We start from the raw sequence: 6,348 nt of genomic DNA, 5'->3' as shown, positions 1-6,348 counted from the left end.
GACGATCTCCGACCAGGATTTGAGGTGAACGGCTTCCCTTCCCGGTCCCAAGGGAGAGCATCTGTCCCCTGGGGCCCTGGACGCCATGGAACTGGTAATTGTTGGCCCTGCATCTTCTCAGGCTGCAAAACTTAAGTCACAGTCTGTCTGTTGCCTCAGTTTCTGGCTTGTTTATCAAGGTCCACTCCTGAGAAAAACGTCCTGTTATCCTCTCTCAGGTAATCTATCTCCAAGGATCTGCCTCTGCCTGAGACAGAGGGACTCTGTGCTAGGTTCCGAGGAGCCTTGTTTTCCATTTTTAGTCTCCCAAACTCAAGGACGAGGGACCTCACGATGTATATAGTGTGACTTTCTTTCCTTTTGGCCACAATCAGATCATCTCAAGCTCTAACCCTGGTTCTCTTCCTTTATCAGAAGCGTGTGTTCTTACTGTTGATTGTGGCTCTCATTTACCAAACACATAACCTCTTTATCCTCACAAACCCTGGAGTGAGGCCAGCCTCACCTGGGGGACTGGGGGTGAGAGATCAGAGGCAGGTGACTGCTTGAAGCAAACAGCACGGCCAGGATTCACACTCGGTCCTGACCTTAAGCTGGAAATAAAACTGCTTGAAAAATCATTTGAAACTTTTACACGTGGTTCCAGGGTGGGGACCGGCCAGAGAGCCCGGAGGCAGCCCTGAAGGAGCTGAACCCCCTGGGCGCGGAGCTGGCCTCCCTCCCAGAAGCCCCCGCCCGGCCTCCTGGCTCCCCGTGGGGCTGGGGGAGGTGCTTTCGCTCTGCAGGGTTGGTTGGGCTGAGGAGAGGGGCCTCTGAACACCTGTGGGGCAGGGGCCGAGGAGCCTCTCGTGCCTGTTCCCCACTCCATCCTGCCCTCCGTCCCCTGATCCCATCCTGGCTGTACGGCCAGCCTCCCCCACTGTGCCCACTCCCGACCCCGGGCCTAGTGTCACAGCAACGCTCATCAACGGAGGCGTGCCAGGGTTCCTGGGGGTGACCCTTGTGTTTCCCATCGACTTGGCCGAGGCTCGGCTACAGAACCAGCGTGGACAGGAAATCTACAAAGGAATGTATGTTGGGGGCCAGGGGTGCGTCAGGGTGCGGGGCCCAGCAGGCCTGGGCAGGGCGGGGCGGCTGCCTGCTCACCCTGACCTTGCTGGCCTCCGCCTCCACAGCAGTGGGCTGCTGGGGAAGACAGCTCGGGGGGAGGGCTTCCTGGGCGCGAACCAAAGCGGGCTCCTCAGGACCCGGGTTGGCACAAACTTGGGGGGCTTGACCTTCTGCGAGGGGAGCGGGAACACATTTGCACGTGGTGAGGCGCGGGGGCCCCGTCCTGGTACCACTGTGTGTGGCGGTGGAGGCCAGTGAGCCTCATCTTCTCTGCTCCCCCCACCCCAGAGCCGGGACAGCTGCAGAGGGAGGGGCTCCTCCCCGGCACCAGCCACTGCTGGTCCCGCCCCCGCAGTGTCCCCAGCCAGGGCCACACACCGTGGCTGTCGAGCCTTGCAAGATGGACACGAGGCTGGATTGAGAGGGGCTGATGCGCCAGTGGCCCCGAGCGTAAAGGCGAAGCCCTGGGACCCACACGGCTGCCAGCCCTGCCCCGCAGGACCTCGCGATCAGGCTGAATTTGGGGAACTGGTCACTTGTCGGGGGGTGGGTAGCACGAACAAGACGCAGGTGACTTGTGGGAAGTGCACGAAGGAGCCGTTGGGCACACGCAGTCCTAGCGGGGCGGCAGAAAAGAAAGGGCGTTTTTGGGAAATAGGCAGAGGAGCCCCCCGACTCCCAGGGGCCTCACTCATCCCGGAAGCTCACTGGCTGGGTCCCTATGGCTGCAGACGCCCCACCCTCGTAGTTTCCTTCCAGGAGCTGTGGTGAACCTGACCGCGGTCACCCCAGAGAAGGCCATCAAAGTGGCAGCCAGTGACTTCCGGCAGCAGCTCCTGGAGGACGGGTGCATCGCGCTCTTTTCTGGAAGGTGGCGGGAGCGGGTGGCAACCACGCGTTGGCTCACCTGTCAGCAAGTGTGTAAATGTGCATAGGTGGCTGAGCGCTGGTGTGGTTTGGCAGATGGAAAGTGATTTCTAACCTGGAAAGACAGGCCGTATAGGATCTGTATGCTCCGTAATCAACCAGCAGACGAATTTTTTTTTTTAATAAATTATTTATTTTTGGCTGCGTTGGGTCTTTGTTGTTGCACATGGGCTTTCTCTAGTTGCGGTGAGCAGGGGCTGCTCTTCGTCGCGGTGCGCGGGCTTCTCATTGCGGTGGCTTTGCAGACGAATTCTTTTTTCAGTTTTATTGAGGGCAACTGATGTTCAGCGCTGGGTACCTTTAAGGTGTTCAGCCTGACGACCTGACATCCATATACTGCAAAATGATGTTAGTTAACACCCATCCGCTCATGGAGTTAACAAAAATGTTTTTTTTTAAGAGTTCTTTTATTTTCTAAAATATTTATTTGCGCTGGGTCTTAGTTGTGGCTCGCCGGCTCCTTAGTTGTAGCTTGCACGTGGGCTCTAGTTCCCTGAGCAGGGCTCAAACCTGGGCCCCCTGCAGTGGCAGCGCGGAGTCTTAAGCACTGGACCGCCAGGGAAGTCCCCTTTTGTTTTTTACAAAGATGTGTTTCTTGTGATGAGAACTCCTGGGATCTGCTCTCTTAGCAAACCCTCACGTACACAGCCGTGTCGTTAACTCCAGTCACCATGCTGTGCATCATGTCCCTAGGACGCACTGACCTTGTAACTGCAGCTCTGCACCGTTTCACCCAGTTCACTCAGTCCCCATCTTCTGCCTCTGGGAACCGCAAATCCAAACTCTTCTTCTATGAGTTTGCATTTTTATAGATTCCACGCATGAGTGAGATCATATAGTAGTTGTCTCTTTCTGTGTGATTTATCTCACTTAGTGTAATGCCCTCAGGGTCCATCCAAGTTGTTGCACATGACAAGAATTCCTTCTTTTTTTTAAATGGCTGAGTAGTATTTCATTGTATGTAATAAATAAATAGATATACACCACGTCTTCTGTATTCATTCGTCCATCCATGGACACTTTGGTTGTTGTCACGTCTTGGCTACTGTAAATAATGCTGCTATGAACGCAGGGGTGCATAACTCTTTTTGAATTACTGTTTTTGTTTTCTTTGGGAAAATACCCAACTTAAACTCCCACCAGCAGTGCATGAGGGCTCCCTCTTCTCCATGTCCTCCCCAACTTTTGGTATTTGTTGTCTTTGGTGATGGCCAGTCTAATTGGTGTGAGGTGGCATAGCTTAGAGGTTTTGATTTGCATTTCCCTGATGATTAATTACACTGAGCATTTTTTCACGTATCTGTTGGCCATTTGAATATCTTCTTCAGAAAATGTCCATTCAGGTCCTTTGCCCATTTTTAAATTGGATTATTTGGGATTCTTTTTGCTATTGAGTTGTATGAGTTCTTTGTATGTTTTGGATATTAGCCCCTTATCAGGTATATTTTTGCAATTATTTTCCCCCCATTCAGTAGGCTACCTTTTCATTTTGTTGATGGTTTCCTTTGCTGTGAAGAAGCTTTTTAGTTTATTTTTGCTTTCCTTGCTTGTGCTTTAGGTGACCGATGTCAAGGAACTTCTCCCGCTGTTGGGAGTTTTATGATCTCAGGTCTCACATGTAAGTCCTTAATCCACTTTGATAGTTTTGTGAGTGGTATGAGATAGAGGTCTAGTTCCATTCTTTTCCATGTGAATATCCGGTTTTCCCAGCACCGTTCCTTGAAGAGGCTGCCATTTCTCCATCGAGTATCCCTGGCTTCCCTGGCAAACATTAGGTGACCGTCTATGCAGGAGTTTATTTTCCCAGCACCGTTCCTTGAAGAGGCTGTCACTTCTCCATCGAGTATCCCTGGCTTCCCTGGCAAACATTAGGTGACCGTCTATGCAGGAGTTCATTTCTGGGCTCTGGATTCTGGTCCATCTTTCTTTGTCTGTTTTTATGCTGATGAATTGAAACAGATCAACCGCAGACACTTTGTAGTTCTTTCTGTGCTTCCCGTTGCCCCAGCGACAGTTGTTGGGGGATCAGGAAGGAAGCAGTCCTGCAATGGGTTGTTTCATGGTCCTGGTCTCAGCCTCCCTGGCAGCCTGTTTTACATTTAGTCTCTTGTCATTAAGGAGACTGAGCTTGACTACTTACCCAGTGGGGTGAGTGGGAGCCAGCCCAGGGGGACTAAATACCTAGGGAGGGTAGACGGGCCAGGGTGGGGCAGCAGGGCTGGCCTGTGGCCGAGGGAGCCTGACGCCGGCCCACGGGGCGCAGCGGAATCTGAGGCTGGAGATGCTCGCCGGGTGTGGAGCTGGGCTGTGCCAGGCGGTGGTCACCTGTCCCCTGGAAATGCTCAAGATTCTGCTGCAGCGTGCTGGGCGCCTGGGTGAGGCCTCTCCCACCTTCGCGCAGGATCGATAAGGGGCTGTCAGAACAGATTTCCCCACGTTCGCACTCATCCGCCAGACTGTGACCCAGTCAGCGCTCCAGGTCAGTAGAAGTCTTTATTTTGTGGATTTCAACACCTCCAGCTGTAGGACAAACAGCAGGGATGAGACTCCGTTCAGGAGGGGGAGAGAATGTTTCCCTGTTACCTCTGTCCTGCTGCCTTAACATTTAGGCCCGATTTCCTAAAGATTTTAAGCAACGTCGGTGGCCTGCTCATGCACACTTCAGTGTTGCTATGGAAGCTGGCCTTCCGTGGGAAGGCAGTGAAAGGGAGAAGAGGGCCATTCCTATTCTTTAGCTTTTCTCTGGAAAAGGAGTTTGGCCCTTTCCTAAATCCGGGTCCTCTCAAAGACACAGTGGTCAGGTATCAAAGCATCTCTCAAGGACAGGGGTGTGTCCCATGAAAGGAGGCCAGCGGGGGGCACAGAGGGTGTCTCCCCAGGGCGAGGCGTGTCAGCCACGGGACTGACACAGCACCTGTGAGGCCTTGGGTGTGCGTCTCCCCTCCAACCAGCTGGCCACACATGCTGAGCTGGAATTTGGCCAGGTTTCCCGGCTGGATCAGACCAGCCTGAAGCAAACAACTGCAGAAAGAGTGAAGTCCAGACAACTGGAAGCCCCTGCTGTGTTTTGATCTGTAAAGGGTAAGGTTCTGTCACGTTTCGTTTTTCATCCTGGACGAGAAGTCTTAGTACTTCTCCAACACTCAAAAAGAAGTAAAACTCAGGATACGGATGGATGGGTAAATTATGCACGTCTGAGGCAGACAATGCGGAAAATAATGTTTACTGATTGACCACCTTCTTAAAGCTACTCGTTTGAGACCTGTGCCTAGATTTCTACCCTATGAAATACGGTAAAAGGGGCAGCAAGTACCTTCTTAGTATGCATTGTTGCTCTGCTGGATACCAGTCAAAATCGAGGCAAAAGAAGTAGCTTCCTTTTAGGGCTTAAAATCTAGGCCAAGTGTCTCAAACACTGAGAATTTAAAAAATTAATATTCACACAACTTCAGTGCATCTAATGCCGTGGTCATTAATGAGACTCGCCCACATTCAAAACGCTTGCATCAATAACCAATTTTCAGGGGGAAAACTCGGTTCTGTTTATTAGGTGCTTAACTCATCAGATCATGTGTTCTGAAATACTCCACTAAAAAGGGTTGACGTCTGAAGAATCTAATTCCATAAAATGGGACATGTTCGCCTAGTCTTGGAATTCTAGAGAAAGGAGGCACCCCTTAAGTCTGAAGGGCAGTTTTTGAACAAAGATAATTTGCTGGTCTACAAATCACGCAGAAGATATACGGGGACTCCTGTGTCCCAAAGTACAAGTCACGTGAAACTATGCAGATAAGTTTAGAGACGGTTGAGGAATGGAAGAAAGATCAAAAACACAGTTTTAACAGGAGGATAAGGAATCGGCGGAGGAGGGGGTCCTACCACAGTTTCCTATAAAAGCAAGCCGGGCAGGCAGTGGCCGTGCCCTTGGGAAGCAGCCTAAGCAGGAGGGACATCCTACTAGATAATACAGGCCCGAGAGCGAGCTCCCTGGAGCCGAGAACTGATGTCCTCACCTTAGGACAACCCTCAGCTCTAGGAAGGGCGGGGCCCGAGGGGCTGCCTTCCCTCCCCACAGCCCGCTGCCAGGGTTCCACTGCCAGCCCTGCCCCGCGGGGCCCCCTTTCCCCCCCGCAGGCGCCCGGCCGCAGCCCTCATCGCCAGGGAGCTGCTCCGCACCCAGGGCCTGGTGGGGCTCTACTGGGGGCTGGGAGCCGCCCTTCTCAGGTGAGGCCTCTCCCCAAGCCGGACACAGAAGGGCCCCAGGGAACAGGGAGAAGGAACCCAAGGCCAGAGGGACGGCTCCCCAAGGGG

Source organism: Monodon monoceros, unplaced genomic scaffold (assembly GCF_005190385.1).
Source record: "Monodon monoceros isolate NGI ecotype Baffin Bay Population unplaced genomic scaffold, NGI_Narwhal_1 Super_Scaffold_6, whole genome shotgun sequence".
Classification (NCBI taxonomy): Eukaryota; Metazoa; Chordata; class Mammalia; order Artiodactyla; family Monodontidae; genus Monodon; species Monodon monoceros.
Note: the sequence above shows the minus strand (reverse complement) of the source record.